The 18,514-nt window shown below is 32.3% G+C and overlaps 1 pseudogene; it reads right to left on the reverse strand.

Moving 5' to 3' along the window:
* Positions 1–7,934: 7,934 nt before the first annotated feature.
* Positions 7,935–16,078, reverse strand: LOC120149162 (annotated as a pseudogene).
* Between the last annotated feature and the right edge of the window lie 2,436 nt (positions 16,079–18,514).

Consider the following 18,514-nt stretch of genomic DNA (forward strand, 5'->3'; position numbering starts at 1 on the left):
CGTGTAATGATTTTGATATTGGTCAATACCCGAATTTTTATGATGAAATAACCGCTGCCGAGGAAGATGTTGTTGATGATAATGAGGAGGAAATTACGACTGTGAATGAACATGTTGAACATCCATTCTGTAATTCATATAACCCTGAAGAAGAAAAAGAAAAAGAAAAAGTACCCGAAGAAAAGAAAAAGAAGAAAATGTTACGGGAGTATAACTAGAATATGCAAGAATTACTTCAGTTACCGGAAGAAGAGTTGATAAAGATAGCAGTTGATTGTTACACAAAATTTATTCGTATCAAGAAAGATGATTGTTTTGATAAAAAGGAAGACTTGAAGATAGATTTGCATACGAAATGTGTGGAAGATGGCTATTAACTAAAAGTTAACAAATCAAGCAAAGATCGTTTCGAAACAAAGTGTATGATTGACAAAAACTGTACGTGGTGTATGATTGCAAAGAGGATAAAAGATTGCGAATGTTTCAAGTTAGGACTTTTATTGATAAACATACATGTTCAAGAACCCAAGTTTTTCCTCACCATAGACAGACAAACAAAAAGGTGTTGGGTGGTTTTTTGGCTGAGTTAATGTTTTTGAATGGCATGGTATATCGGGGACATGAAATTATGACTGACATGAATGCTCGGTTCAAGATTAGTATCTCATATTTTTAAGCTTGGAGAGCCAAATGTTATTCCTTTGAATTGTTGAGGGGGTCGCCATAAACATCGTTTGCTCAACTGTCGGCTTATTGTCACAATTTAAAGCTGAAAAATCCTGGTCGGTAACTCATATCAAAACAGATAGAGATGGACGCTTTGAGTTGTTTATCGCCATTGGTGATGCGGTTAGTAAATCAATATAATTTTGTTGACTCATTTTATTAGTTACATGCATTTCACATTTAAATGATTATACTTCTTATGTATATTATTTTGTAGATTCGTTTGTTTATTACTTGCATGCGCCCAGTTATTATAGTTGACAGAGCACATATTGAAAGGTCGATACCTTGGAGTAAACTTATTAGCAGTAGCCATTGATGCTAACAATGGGATACTGCCAATAGCTTACGGGGTTGGAAAATCTGAAACCTCTGATTCATGGACATGGTTTATGGGGCATCTTAGGGATTGCATAGGTCCTATTAGCAATATGACAATCATATCCGATAGGGAAAACTCAATTGACAATGTTGTTAGAAGGTGTTTCCCAGATGCTTTTCATGGACTTTGTGGTGTTCATTTGTACAGAAAGGTCTGCTGGCATAAAAAATCACAAATGGACATATTGAAAGATTGTAAAAGCTTATCGAGAAGTGGATTTTAATAAGCATATAAATTGTTTAAGACGTGTTTTGCCTCAATGTGCTCAAACACTAGAAGATGTCGGGTTTGAAAGATGGTCAAAAGTACATCAACTTGGAGCAAGATATGGTTTCATGACGTCTAATAGTGTAGAATTAATCAACGCTCTAAGTCGTCATTCCCGAAAATTAGACATTACTATGTTAATGGAGTTTTTTCGAGCCTCTATTCAACAGTGGTACTACAAGAAAAGAAATCATGCATGTATTATTTCTTTAAATTCGTAACTTATCATATTTAATATATTTTACTAAGTATTATTTATTTAACTTTACAGGAACATTGGAACGTCGTGTTACACCATGGACTGAAAAAAAAGATAACGAAACGTGTTGTGAAGTCAACGTCATGGAGAGTTGAACCATGTTCAAACACTTTGTTTGAAGTATTGGATAATAACTTAAATGGGCTTGTCGATCTAAATGCAAAGACGTGTAGTTGTATGAAATGACAAATATCTGGTTATCTATGTGGCCATGTTATAAAAGTTGCTCTTCATTTAAACCAAGATGATTTAAGCGCATACGCTATGGATTGCTATACTACAGAAGTATATCGATAGACTTATGCCGAGATTGTCTACCCTATTCCACATCTTTCTGAGTGAGACATATCATATGACTTACAAACAATTTTGCCACAGTCATGGACAGCAGGCTACCTGGCCGACCAAAAAATCACGATCGTATACCGTCTAAGGGTGAAGAGAAGATGATACGACATGTAGTCGGTGCAAGGAAAGTGGTCATACAAGGTTAACCTGTGGATCACCAGTGCCATCACAATCATCTTTTCCTCTACCAAAATATGGATCTTCATCAAAATCCAAAGCTCATATGGTGCCAAGCAAAAAGGAAATCAAAATCGCAATCAAAATCAAAATCCCAATCAAAATCAAAATCCCAATCACAACCGGCTTCACCATTTGGGACTTATTAACTTAGGTGTTTTTTTAAATACAAACGTTGTATTATGTGTAATTTATGTGTGAATGCATACATTTTCAGTTAGACATGCATTAGTAACTTGAGTCTGAACATTGCTATGATCTGTTCAGTTGTTATCACTTATCAGATTGTTGTCAGTTATCTTTTTGAAGGTGTTTCCTTGAATTCGCAATGCGAAAGTCAAATTCGCGTTGCGATTGCTGCGAAAGTTAAATTCGTGTTGCGATTGTTGCGAAAGTTAAATTCGAAATACGAAAATCGCAACGCGAATTTGACTTTTGCAACAATTGCAACGCGAATTTGACTTCCGCGTTGCGAATTTGATTTTCGTGTTGCGAAAGTGTACCTTCAACAGGTCTTTTTTGCCTTTAACATAATGCAAATTGAAATTAAACAACAAATCAATTAAACAAAAAAACAATTCTTATTTACACTTGACAAAGCATTGATACAATTAGCCCCAGACAATACATCCAAATGCTCCTAACAATAGGGAGCTTACATCCAAATACATCAATTTCACGCAGCTCACTTCAGAATTAACCTGCAGAAACGTTATGGCCATGAGATTTTCTACACATATAAAACCAACAAACAACAAATTATTGAATTCTAGGTACTTAACCAAACATTTTCAAACTAACAAAGAGTATATATGTTAACAGCACTTGCTCAAACTTACCAATAACAAATGGTTGTTTATGCACACTTTCAGCACGGGGGTACATGTAGGCAACGTCTACCATATATCTCTCTAGCTATAAAATGATAAAACCACAACCCTACTGCACCTCTTTCTCTATTTGTGGGAGGTAGAAATTGTTTACCTCCTGTCGTCATATGTTCCAAACACATGCATACAAGAGGACCACAATCCCTTCTGGCTCTCGCTGTTTGTTGTGGCTCTGTCTCGTCTCTCATCATTGTAACTTTTAACTTATTTGACTTCTTGTTTCCTGAATTAGTCCAATAATCAATCACATCCAAGTTTTTAGCCAAATGAGCACTCCATCCCCTATAAATAATATCTTTCAAATCGGACAATGGTATGTAATTCAACATGTTGTCATATACTATCGTCTTCAGGGATGGGAGCTGAAGCTCGATGAGAAGCCAGTGACGACGTTCCATAACAGGGATAAACAACAGCAATCATAAATAATAATTCAATTGCGCACATCTTTTATGAACACCTTTAAATATGCAAAAATTAATACTAACCTTATCGACCTCCCACCACGTAGGATAAATGATAGCTTTTCCATTACCCAATGCATATGAAGCGTCTCTCTGATCCTTCAAGTGAGCTGTGTGAAAAGAAAAATGCATAATAGTCCATCGCGTCTTTTTTATTTTCTTCAATTTCCTTATAATCAGAAGACGTGACACCCATGCCTCAATATGCTTTTTTATAAAAACAAATACATATATTAGTGAATTTAATAAATTTTTAAAAAATAATCAAAATGCAATATAAGAAGAATATAAGACTTACCCCCCATTCGAAATAGCTATTCTCTTCAACCCCTAATAAAACACCCCACCAAGACCGCTCAAGAAACAAATGCATATTATCGTCGATTTTGCATATGTCATCGTAGTACCCCTGGCTCCGCTCTTGAAGATAAAAATCAATTGCGGTCTTAGCCCAAAGGGTATTATCCATAATTGTGTCCGGTAATTTTCTCCTCTCTTGCTGAGGAATGGTATTGGCCGGTAACTGGTACGAAAGCCAACTCCGATCCATCATACCGGGCACGAGAGAGGGTTTATCAATATGTCGACATAGTATTCCATGTGAATCGGGTTCTTGAACGGTGGGAGGGGCCTGTTGAATGATGAGAAGGGCCTCTTGAACGATGGGAGGGGCCTCTTGAACGATAGAAGGGGCCTCTTGAACGATGACAGGTGAATCAGGCTTCTTCTTACGCATTCTTGGAACTATTGGGGTGAAAGGAGACGTAATGGCACGTGTACGATGTCTGATGCGTGAACCCCGTCGTGTAAGAAAAACCCAACGTAAAGCATCTACCTTATCGGGCCGCTAAAAATAAATTAATACATAAATAAATAAATAATGCCGAAAAAAGGTTATTTGCATTTTTAGTATAGTATTAAACAAATTTACCTCATTACGTAGAGTATGAACCTCATTATGCAATGATGAAACAATCTCACGTAGAGCGGCTACCTCATCACGTAAAGTAGATACCTCATCACGTAAAGCATCATTGTCATCGCGTAAAACATCTACCTCACCACGTAAAGATCATACCTCATCACGCCATGCACCATTGTCGTCACTTAAAGTACCGACCTCATCACGCAAAGCACTGACCTCATCACGTAACTCCCCTAACTCATCCCGTGGAGGTGGAGAACGGGGAGATAAATGTCGTGGCATCTTTTTCGGTCGCCTATCATGAGGAGATGGTGGAGAAGAGGCTCGATGATGTGATGGAATAGGTGATGGCTCTCGGTGTGGAGATGTATAATCCTCTCGATCAGGTGATGACTCTCGGTGTCGAGCTGTAGAATCGGCTCGATCAGGTGATGGCTCTCAAAGTGGGGGGTGCTCATCATCCGTCCCATAAAAAAAACACCTACTAGCTTGCCACCAATCAGTGGCAAGCTCAGCCTCTGTAATTGATAATTTGCCTCCTAACAATATAAAAGCTCAAACAAAGTCAAACGTCTACTAGTAATAACTTGTTTATATATGGTAGTATTTGTGTTAACTTACATTATTCATCGTCGTATATGGTAGTAAATCTTCCTAATCCAACAGTCGGATCCTCCTCCAGGTAATAGCCCTAGGAATATCATTTGACTTTTTAATAGCATATGTCTGCATACTGGGAAAATCCTCAAATATCCAAATCTACAAACAATATAATACATAAACATTAATTTTAGTAATTGTTAAATAATTAATTATAATTTTGGAAACATTATATAGAAATTCTTATCTTAATGACCCAAATAAAGCCTACCAAAGTGTATTTGGAACCATGGCCACGCAAACTACGACGGTCCTCAAAGGCAGACGACTTTTTCCAGGTAGCTTTCCATAGATATGAACCCCACGGAAACACGTTCCATGCATCTAGGTCCTCTACCAATAATATCCTCAGAAATAGGTTGTCTGCCCTCTTTGCCTAAAAAGTCGGCATTCAAAAGTAATAAAAGGCATACTAGGAAAACATCAAGGTCATCCATCCGAGTAAAACCATCTTTAAGAAGTAATCTTTTCAAATCGTCGACGTGTAAACTGGGCTTCGCCTTTTCCAGCTCAGGAAAAACCCGAAATAACCATGAAGGGCGGGCGATATGACTAGTGTACCGACCTACTTCATCGTGTCGTCCGAAACGTAGACCAGTGATTAAGCAAAACTCCTCCCGCCCAAAACAAGTATACTCCGGTGGAAAATGAAATCATATCTCTTCATCACCACATTGTATCCTCTCAGGTAGATCGTTAGTCATGGTCTGAAGAAACAAATGAGTCAACATAGCATCTCCACCTATATGTTGTACTTTCAGCCATGGCCCGAAACAAGTTTTCTCAAACAAATTTCTTTGTACATGTGTAAGTGTCGATGCAATTGTAGTGGCTAGGCTTAATTTATTCCTTAAAGTCAATGAACCGAAAAAAATCCTAACAAAAAACTATCAAGTTAGATATACCAAAAACTACAAATTATACACTATAACAGACTGATATTAAATAGGGAAAATATAGCCAAATATGTTTCAAACTAGCACGGTATTCACCCAAGTCATTATTCTATCATAGTTCACAAAATGCATCATATAACATTCCAGAAGTAAGCACTTATATAAAAATTTAAAAGGATAACATATAGGTTTAGTGTAGGTTCAATGACAACATAAAGAGTAGTAGTTTATTCTTGAAACTTAAATTCGCAACACTGTGAAGTTAGTATTTGTCTTTGTTTTTTTGTTGAAGTAATGCAATTCATTCAAGTTTCAATTTGCAGAAGAAGAGTAGTTTTTTAAACTTAAATTCACATCACGAAAATGAAATTCGCAACGTGAAAATAAAATTCGCAACGCAAAAATGAAAATCGCAACGCGAAAATGAAAATCTGAAACTAAAATTGCATTGCGATTTTCATTTTTGCGTTTCGATTTTCTTGTTGCGAATTTGAGTTTCAAAAACTATTCTTCTGCAAATTGAAACTTGAATGAATTGCATTACTTCAATCAAAATACTAACTTCATAGGGTTAAAGACTAAACAGTTTAGCAGTATTGGCAGCAACCGAATGAATTTACTAAGCAATCTAAGTGAAATGGTTAATCTATATATTGAAATTACCAGTAAATTTATCATCAATTTAAATATGAAAAATCTAATAATAATACCAAAAATTTCAAAATAAAAACAATTAAAAAAACTAACCCTCGGTGGTTGATTTTCCATTTGTGTCCGTGAATGGTTGTGAGGGTGGCTCTAAGAGATGGAGATAGAGGGGGGTCGTCGGATATGGGGACGGATGTCGCCGTAGAGAGTGAGAGATGAAGATGGGACTGAATTGTGATTTAGAGTTTTAGGTTATAGGTTGCGATTATACTGTTTACATTTGTGTTGCGAAATTAATATTGTGCTTTGATTTCGAAAATAAAATTCGCGTTGCGAAAATAAACGCGCTTTGCGAATTTGACTTATGTGTTGCGAATTTGGAAAATCGCATTGCGGAAAAGAAATTCGAGTTGCGAATTTCAAAACTGAGTTAAAATTGGAGTTCGCGTTACGAATTTGTTGGTCATTTTCACAAATCCAAAAAAAATTGGTTCGGTCATTGAAGTTATTTTCTCTTAAAAATGTGCACTTATTTTTAAAAGTTTTTTTTAGTTAAAGTAGCCACCCAGCATTATCAATATTATTATTTTAAATAATTAAAAAATATTAACTAACACATATAGCATTTATAAGATTTTAAAAATTTATTTAAAATAAAAAATCAAAATCTTAAAAAAATTATAACTTTAAAGACTCTAATTTTAAATCCTTTTGCTCACAGTCGTTAAAATTTTAAACCATTTACGAGAAGAGAAAAATCAAACATAACACCTTAGAAGCCATCGGCAAATGCAACAACAAAGAAGATGAAGGCAATGACGATCGTAGAAGGAGATAATAAGAAGAACAACAATCGATAATGGAGAATGAAAGTAGAGTTAAGGTTTAATGTAATTTTAAAGAAATTATGATTTTTTTAAATACAATAATATTTTAAAGTTCTTTTTTAAATAATTTTTTTTCAAAATTTTATAAACATGTATCATATAACAAATTATTTAAACAATTGTTACAACTTAAGATGGTATTGTTGGTAATGTTAGATATTTACGTTAACTAAAATAAATTAAAAAATTCGGAATATCTGAATGAGAAAAGAAGTATAATTTGAGTAAATTTTTTATATTATGTCTAATTTTATAGTTTTCACAATCTTCATTCTGCAAATAGTATGTGTACCAAATCATATCTCAAAATATTACATCTTGGATGGAATGGGGACAGCAGCAATGTTGATGAAACTATCCTACTAACAAATTAACCAACAAGGTTTTTCAAGCTAATTGATCAAACTACATGGTTCTAAAGTAAAGCACTATATACATAGACAATGAAAACAGGCCAAACAAATGCTGCCAGAAGAGAAGTGCTGAAGCCTCACTAACCGCATAACTCCTCAAACTCGCAATGGCTCCCAATAAAATGGCACTTGGTGTAGTGTATTGCAACAAGAGCACAAACCGGTACATTGCGTCGCTGGCTACAAGAAGGTTCAATTTGCTAGCCAGTGTCACGATCCCTATTCCTAGCAAAGGAAGCACCAGCAGCCTTGCCACGATTATGCCGATGGTAGTTCTGAGTCCGAGCCTAGACTCGTTTGGACCCTCGGATAGCATACCACCGAGAATGAGCATCACGGAAGGCACCATTGCACCGGCTAAAATCTCCAAGCTGTCTGTAATGAAAGATAGGGGATCATCGTATCCAAGACTGATTTTAAATGAGGCACTGTACCAACAATGATAGATAGTAAAGATGCAATTGTAGGGGGCTGAAGTATCTCGTTTGGACCCTCGGATAGCATACCACCGAGAATGAGCATCACGGAAGGCACCATTGCACCGGCTAAAATCTCCAAGCTGTCTGTAATGAAAGATAGGGGATCATCGTATCCAAAGACTGATTTTAAATGAGGCACTGTACCAACAATGATAGATAGTAAAGATGCAATTGTAGGGGGCTGAAGTATGTGTTGTATCGGAGTTTGTTCAAAACCTTTCGGATCCTCCTGACTACTCTAGGTTCGGCCAAGCATTGAATGGACACATGATCACTTCCACCGGTCTCTCCATTGATATCAAGCTCGGGAAAAGTGGTTGCGGAATGATCAGATGTGCCATTAAAAACCCTGGCGATGAACGGTGTCTTAGAATGTTCAGTCTCTTTCTCTTCAATACCTGGCCATTCAGCTTCAATGAGAAGAGGCCTGCTGATATCATTGACCAGCGGCCTATGTTCCTCAATTTCAGTCTCTTCTTCAAGAACTTCGTAGAACTCCAACGGTGGCTCCATCATGTGATAAACCAAGATATAGACAAGAATGACAGCAACCCACTGTGCAAAAGAGACATAGGCCACACCCCTCGAGTGGCAATGGGGTCCAAAAGGGGAATTCGAAGTGTGGCACACAGATCCAACAATGGGCTAATAAATTTATCCGTCAGTATTAATGGGTTAAATAAACATAATATATGATCACTTATTTTATTTAATTAAAATATAATCATCACGAGTTATTTGTCGTTAACATTTAATAATTAAGTAACGTGACAATTAAAATTTTAATATAATCACACAATTGGTCTTTATTATTTACAAATTCTCTTAATATAGTCATACTTTTAATAAATTAAAATAAAGTTACTCTTCAAATCAAACGGTGACATGTGACACTAGTGATACGCAACATCATTCGATTGGATGATTAATTTATTTAATTTAATAAAAGTATAATTAATTTGAGATAATATATAAATAAAAATCAATTGTGTAATTATACCAAAATATCACGTCATTTAATCTATTAATTGTTAACGATATTAATTAAATGAAAACAAAAGTATCAATATATTAGTTTTTTAAATCGTTGATGAAAAGAACTAACACAACATAAGTGGTCAATCTGTAATTAATCTTTTTTATTAAGTTAATTGATTATAAAATAATATATTCTAAATATTCTCACCATGTCAAACACTCAATATCTATACATAGTCATTGATGTTTGAATTCAAAATCTTTAGAAAAAATCACTATTCTTTTAATTATAAGATATTTAATTTGAAAAAAATAAAAGATTTTTAATATTGTAAACTGGACGACTTTATAATGAAGGTATCGATATATATTATTTATATTATAAATTGGACATACTGTCACTATGATAACATTATACGTTAAAAATTATTTTAAGAGATATAAATAAAATAAATATTGTTTTGCATAGAATACACATTACACATTAGATCGGATGAGCAGACATCTGTTAAATAAATATTAATAGTGTTATTTAAGATTCGAATAAAATTGATGTAAAAAGATTCGAACAAAATTGGTTCAAGTAGTGATACAACAAGACGAAACAACGATCAAGTATAAGAATCTTTTACCGGCACCGTAGGCGTGTTTTTTTCTCGTTTTACACCATAATGAAATACGCTGATCATAATTACCTGTTAACACTGATAAAATTAACCCAAATGTGCTGTATATTTGTTAATCGAACATTAATTGAGGTAACATGTGTTGCTAGTAGTATGCTGTTTTGGAGCAATAAGAATGAACTCAGATCTTTTCATGAGTTCAGATTTGTTTTCTATATTTTTATTTCAAATTTTAAACTCTATTGTTTAAAATATTTTAATTAAATAAATTTCACAAATATAAACGTTACTTTATTTGAAATATTTATAAAAATATAAAATTGGATCCACAAATTCATAAAATAGTAAACAAAATTTACAAAAAGAATTGAACCATTACGAGCTACAGGGTTGCAAAAAAGTAAAAGTTCCGAGGGATTTTTCACACTGCTTAAACGTTTAATCGGCAAAAAAGAGAAACAGCAGAATGAACGTTCAGATCTTAAATCTTCTTTACTAATAAGCCAGCAGCCAGCAGCCTGCAGCAAGAAAAGTATGGCTAATCAGCCATATGGAATTGAAGTATACATGGAAAAATCGTATTATATTGGTATAGATGTTAATATAGTTAGAGGGAGCTCCCTTCAGTCCAAGACGTGACAGATAGAACTAACGCAGCTCCTGCATCGTTGGATCACAAACACAACCACCATAGTTCCCAGGCCCAGTTGTGATGGATGAGCTTCTGAACCAACGAGTCAACAGCCAAGTTTTAGCCCTCTCGGCTGCCTCGTAATGGACTGAAGAGAGCTCCTTCACCTGTAAATACCATCACAACACTGCCTTGGAGAGAAATGAAATTATAAAAGTGGGACAAAAACAAAGGAAGAAACAAATGCTTATGATGTACTTAAGTTTAAAAAAAGGCCTGAAGCAACCCTCTTATAGTGGGAGAGGGGGAAAAAAACATGGTTCTACAGCTGGTACGCATCTACAGTGCACATCTGTAATAACATTTCTCTTCCTTCTTTGGGGGCCGAGAATCTAGTTGAGGCTTTACTTGATAAGTTCATATAACCAAGCCAAGCATCCAACTTTTAATCTAGTTTCACTTCAACTCCTTAGTTCGCGCACTCTATTTTGTTATGTACGTGGACGAAACTATGATTGCCACATCGTACAAAAGTAAACTCCACGGTAGATTTGGTTGAACCAAACAATATTATTTATATCAACAAGTCTGACGCATGTTATTCAATACCTTCATACTGCAATACAGCGTACGATTGTTGTTTGTCCATTGAAACTTTAACTCTCTCTCTGTAAGTGATGGATAGAAATCAGGGAATCTCGTCTGTTACCCTACTACCATCGACTTGTCATTTCACCACTATTCAAATCAAATGATCTATACATAAATAGACTAATTTAAAATCAAATTATCTACATAAATAATAGTTTATATATAAATAGACTAATTTAAAATCAAACGATCTATATCTAAACAAAATATCCTGTCATTAAACAGTTCGTGCTGATGAACAACGTCAATATCTATTCCATACTTCACTATTAATATTATTATCTCGTATAGATGGAGGGATGTTGAGTGCTGTCTTCTAAATTTTTTAATTTTTTTATATTTTAAATATTTATTTTATATTTCGTTCAATTTTTTTAATTTTATATTCTTTAAAATTTTATAATCTCATATCCTTTAATATTTTAATATAATATTTTATATTCACATCTCTCTATAAATCTGTGTCCATCCCTGATTCTCGCTATTAACTATATCACGTTAGAAATATTTTTAACTCATGATTACACAGCAATTTAAATGAATAATGGCAAAAACCTTTGAATGGTTTTTTTCCCTTAACGTAGAGGATACATAAACTATTACATTAAGAATGAATCATTTGATTATGGGAACAATATAACCAACCAAAAACTATAATTCGTTGTTATAAAGAATATTGTGAAGATAATTCGTTGTTTTAGAGTGACAAATTTCAACAATTTTTTATTAAATAATATTTTTCAATGATTTCAATGATCATGTTCAGGAAAACTATAAAGTTCCAATGTTAATTAAATCAAAAGAATAGTGTAAGTACTAATTAGGTACCAATAATGACTAAATTGAAAATATTCTTAAAATTCAAGGATAATAAAAGCTCTTTTAGTTTTAGTGAACAAAGTATAATTCTTTAAAACTAAGTGACTATTTAATATAATTACCCATTATTATGCTGTCACCTCCTTAAAAATAGGGTGAAATTATAAGGTAATGCCCCTTATTCTATATTTTGGATCCATGTGATTTTTCCTTAAAAAAATTAATGTGATTCTTTGACCAACGTTTTTTATCATTGAGTAATAACTCTGTCAATTCCCGCTGCGTGGCACGTCAATGTAACCCTTGTCCTATTTTTTTTTCTCTAAAGTGACACTTCAACTCAAAAAAAAAAACTCAATGTGATACTTTGATAATTTGTTAATGTTGTAAAAATTATACATTCATCATTTAAGTATCTTATTTCTCCCATTTTAGTTAAACTTTAAAAATTTCAATTTAATCCATCAACTTTTGAATTACTCATATTTTTAATCATCGCAACTTATTTTATTAATATTATGTATGATGTGATTTTTTATTCTTATTTTATTATTAATTAATATATGATTAAACTAATATTAATTAAAGCAATTTTCAAATTTGTGATTAAATTAAGTACCATAAAAATTTGAATCAAATTGGTTTGAACTTTTCTATGAAATGTTCACTTATTCTTCAACATTCTTGGGAAAACCCAATTCCCAATCAAGATCTGTCGTGTCTTTTTTTAAAAAAAAAAATAAGTTTAAATTTGAGTTTGGGGTTAAGAAAATAATTGAAAGACCAAGATTTCTCTTCTTCGCGCTGGTGAGCAACGACTGGTGCCGATCAATGACGATCGACACCGCCTGACCAAGAACTGGGTTTTCCCAAGAATGATGAAAAAGATACATTTTCAAACACATTTGATTCAAAATTTTTATGGTAATTATTTAATCACAATTTTGAAATTTTAATTTGATAATATATATTTAATCATATGTTATAAAATAAGAATAATAATAAATGTCATATCATGCCTAATGAATAATAAATAAGTTATGGTGATTAAATATAAATAATTTAAAAGTTGAGTGATTAAATTGAAAACTTTAAAGTTTAGCGACCAAATAGAAGACATGAGATAATTGAATGATGAATAGTGTAATTTACCTAATTTATAACCGCATTAAAAGGAGAATTGATTTGCTTAACGTGTCATGTCACAAGAATTAACTGAACTATTGATCAATGACGGAAAATATTGGTCAAATGACACATTAAGGTTTTTTTTTCCGAATTGAAGGGTCATATTAATCCAAAAGATAAAATAAGGATTACATTGATTTTTTTAAGTTTAGAGACCTCACATGCCTTTTTATCAAATTAAAATTATTATATCAGTGTAAGTTCTAACGAACGACATATTTTATCAAATTATGATTTGGGGTCAAATTGATAACATTAGTGAGAAAGAACCTAAAGATAAAAAATTAAGTAATGTTTCTTTTAATGTGAGTAGAAACATTTAGTTTTTTATTAAAAAGAAAAATGTATAAAATTATAATAAATTTAGAATCATTAATGTAAATTAAATATATAATTATGATATTTTATAATTATTGATATACAAAATTAGTTACTTGAGATTATACAAACATTATATAAGGAAAAAGATTAAAAACTCATTCACAAAAATTTGAACAAAAAATAAATATGAATAGATATAGTTACATCTGCAAATGAACCACAACATGCGAATAAACTATATAATAATTTTTTTAACATGATAACAAATAAGCGTCATTTTAATTAGTCGATGTCATTTCAAATCTAAATATGAGAAAATTAAAAAAAGAGAACGACCAAATGATCGATAAATACAACAAAAAATATATCAAAAGACAAAATAAAATATATAATGATTTTTTTTATCATAAAGATTCAATTATTATAAGCTAAAATATAAAAAATATTAAAGATACATGCATAAAAAAAAAAAGTCAACGATAATCTCTAAAATAGATGATTAAAGGTTTTTAGTTGACAATTTTCCCCCTCTTCTAAATTGTGAGTAAAACAACCAAGATAAAAAAGAGAGAGAGAGAGACGAGTGACCCAAGCTTAAGAGAAAACCGGGGCATTTAATCGTTAACGAAGGTGGTAACATATATATCATATCACCTAGGTCTAGGAAATGACGTAAGATTTTATGTTAAAGGAAAACAAATTAATTTTTAAGAAGAGATTAATTGAAAACATGTTAATATAAATAACCATATTTGTCTCTTAATTTTTATCTTATTTTTCTCTCAATATTTTTGTATCGTTTTCTTTTTTCTTTTTGTTTAGTTGACGGCGACATCAATCTCAATATTAGTTGTCAACCATCGGGATTATTAGTTCTCTTGATTTTTTATATTGTCATTTATTTTCTTTTCTTTTGAGTCTTTTTAATTATGGATAAGAATCTATATCATTGTAACACATTTTTCTTTGCTCTTGTGGCATGCATTTTCTTTGTTCTTGTGGCACAATTCTTATGATTTTTGGTACATTTTCGCATACCTTTACGGTCATTTTGGTTCTCACACAAAAGACATTACGACATTTATTTTCTTATTGGTTTGTTGGTGATCACATATAGTTAGATTTTTCTCTTTTGATAAAAGGTTGTTTGCCGATGTAATTAGAATTTGTGTAGCAAAGCAACTTGACGGATTGTTTGGTTCACTCTCCACTCTTTTATCACTTCATAAAGTGTCTCATTCGACAGAGACAATGAGATTTTATAAAGATTATTGGGTTTTAATTTGGTCGTCATTCTCGATGGAAGATTTTATTTTTCTTCATATATTTAGATTTAATATTTTACTATGAGCATTTTTTTGACTATTGTCTCTAAATTTTTTTTTTCATTTTCGATGCCTTAAAAACCACATTTTAAGATTTTTATTTTAAAATATTTTATTAATTATTTAAAATTTTAAATAAAAATATTGATGAGGACATATGAATTGTTAGTAATATATTTTTTATTTAAATAAAAATCACAACCATTGATTTGATGATAGTTAATCGATATGAAAAATTTTAATCTTCATAAAAAAGGGAAAGTAATAGTAAAGAGTGATTTGTGATATATGTTTTTATTAATTTTGATTGAAAAATTTAAAAATGACTCTTGATATTATTGTCAGATATATAATTATTATGATTAATCGTAGATTGATGGGCCTAATTGATATGATCATCTGTTAGTTAATTTTGACCCTAACAATTCATATAACTTTTATCAGAAATCATATAGAAAGGTTATAATTTTTTAGATGTTTAATTTTGGAAGGAGTGATATTTAAATATTAAATATTATGCTGTGCAAAGATCAATCCAACCAAATAAATTTGGAATAGATATAACAAAAATAAAATAATTAGATACTAAGGAAATTAAGGGTATTGTATATATCTAAGCTTGGGACATTCTATATATACAGAAAGTGAATTCATAAAAGAAGACTTCCAACAAATATGCTTACAAAGTAGAAGATGTCAAAGTTTTATCAGATGCATGGCGTGATACATAACAATGGCGAATGAAGTGGGCAGGCTGAACAGAAAAGAACCGCTATTCCCAAAGCCAAGCTCGGTCTCGTTTCCATCAACTTGGATTGCAATATCCTACTGCTTCACAAACATCGGCGTCGTAGTTCGCCTTCTTGTACTCCTTCTCCCACTCCATCCAATGCCTCGGCGCTCGTAATCGTTCTTGCATCCTCATCTCGTGAATCCGCCGTCTCAACACGATCATGCTCCCGTCCAGCTGGCCATCGAAGTTGTGACTGTGTGAATCTCGTTTCGACCCCACAATTCTGAAACGGTTTTCGACATGTGGTCGATTTGCCGGAGAATGGACGACTAAGCGGAAGTGATGAAGCTAAGGAACAACTGTTAAAAAGAGAGGTGGTTTCCATGGTGTTTGGAGGTTGAAGAATGTTGTGAGAATGGATGAATGAGTGAATTTATAAGTTGGTTTGATTTGGGCAGAGAATTAAGGTTGTTTCGGACGTTTATTGGGGTGACGCGTGGAAGGATGTTTTATGGTTGGGGAAGATTCTCTGATAGAAACTGGAAATTGGTAATGTAATGGAGGGGGCGGCCATTCTACCGCGTTTTAATCATTGTCGGTTGGACAAGATGAATTAAGACATTTTTATTTGGTCAAATTGTTTTACTAATCCTTTTATTATGTTTAAGTTATAGATTCCGTCTATATACTCTGACAGTGATTTGGTGTTTTTAATTCATGCATATTTAATATTTAAGAATTTGGTGTTTATCCAACAATAGTCGTTAGTCCATCAAATAATTTTTTTTTGTCTCTTACTATATGTAATTGATTTAGCTCTTGAATTTGATCTCTTTTAAATTATCTGTACTTTTATTATTTGTGTCGAGATTTAAATTTCTAAACGCGAGAAGTATAAAAACTAAACTTAATACATTAGAATGTAGGAATTAAATCCATAGGTAAAAGAGTGTAAGGATTAATAGTGAAATTCGACCTTTTTAGTTATCTTTTTAATTAAGGCTCCAAGTCCAGGAACCTTGGCATCTGGATGAGGCGTGATCGAGCTTCCATCGCATTACGGCGTACCGACCTGTATCCCAATTATCTCTTCAGTAATCCAAACTGATATTTACTACGTTTCATTCTAAAATGGATATTTTGCTTACACCTAATCCAATACGAAACTTTTCTTTCATCCCCTGAAATTATATTTTAAAGATAACGGCTCCCCCTCTTAACTTTTAATATATAAAAATTTTCTTTTTAATTCAACTTACGTAACAAATAATCCAACCATAATATATTATTTTGTAATCCCAATTCAACTAATAAAGGAGACATTTGACATGCAATTGATTCCAACTGCATGTCCATTACATATGGACAAAAGAATTTAATTCCAAATTCCAAAGGTAAGTGATCCTCCATTAGGTCGAGGTGTACCCCATAGAGCAACTTTAGTAATACTTGGGTCACGGGCTCACTTCAACTTTAAATAATTGTAGCACCAATCAAATTATTTATGTTAAATGAATGTTATTATTTTTGGAGGTCAGGAGTTCGAGCATCAGTTGTTGAAAGAGTGATTAAATGTTTATTATCAAATGGTTGATAGTACTTAGAACAAACATTACTTTATATTATCTTAACTTAAAAAAATTTAAATAATTATATCTGGAATGTGTATGTATTATATTGACTTGGCCAGTTTGATAATAATTTAAAATTGATGTAAAAAAGTACCTTAAAAGGTGTTTTAAAAAATATAGTTTAAAATTTGACTCTCTAGAATTATATTAAAAAGTGATTTTAAAAAGATTAAATGATCATTTTAGACATTATTTTGTAAATTGAAAATATAATTTAAGGATAAAAAAATAATTTAACCAAAAAAGATTTTTTTACATAAAAGTTAGAAATTTAAACTATTGAGGTTAGGTTAAAAAATCATTTTTCAACTATAATTTTAAATCAGTTTTTGAGTGTTAAGTATTGCTTATGGGTAGGGGGTGTGTAAATTCGGGTATCAGATCCGATCCGAAAAATCAAATATCTAAAATTCGATAGTTAAAATATTGATCCGAATTCGAATTGAAAAATTGGATATCCATATATCCGATTCGGAGATATCATTTAAAATTTCTAATTAGATGAAGAGAAATATGCGATTTAGCTTCCTCTTTTTGTGTTTAAAATTTAAAATTGAACTTAGAAAATCCAGATATTACGTGTGTCATATTTGAGATTGGGAGAGCCTGGAGTACTGTTGGTATAGACTATTATAGATATATTATTAATATTATTTTAATAATAAATACTTAAATAATTATTAGAAATTATTTAGAACTCTTTACAAATAAAACTACATATTGTATTAGTAGTATATATTTAATATTAAAATAATGTGTAATATTAATAACTTATAGCCAATGTTCTTAAAACCGGATCGGACTGGCCAGTTCGACCGGTTGAACCATGAACCGGTGGCCTGTCCGGTCCGGTTAACTCCCAAAACCGGATTAGCACAGAACCGGTAAAGAACCGGAAGAACCGGGGTGAACTGGCTAAAAATCGGCAAAACCGGTGTGAACTGTCGGTTCTCTTTTTTTCTTTTAAAAAAATTAAACCAAATGACATCATTTGTTAAACGAGCCGAGTCAAACTCGAGTACTGCTGAGCTCAACTCGAACTTGAAAACTTTAAAAGTAAGCTTAACTCAACTAAAAAACTCACGAACTAAAAATTATCAAGTTCAACTCGAACTCGAAATATAATATTGAAACTTGAACTCGAAAATGCTCGAACTCAAAAAAAATTTAGAAGCTCGATTGAAGCATGA

The sequence above is a fragment of the Hibiscus syriacus genome, unplaced genomic scaffold (genome assembly GCF_006381635.1).
Source record: "Hibiscus syriacus cultivar Baekdansim isolate YM2019G1 unplaced genomic scaffold, ASM638163v2 tig00110989_pilon, whole genome shotgun sequence".
Taxonomy (NCBI): domain Eukaryota; kingdom Viridiplantae; phylum Streptophyta; class Magnoliopsida; order Malvales; family Malvaceae; genus Hibiscus; species Hibiscus syriacus.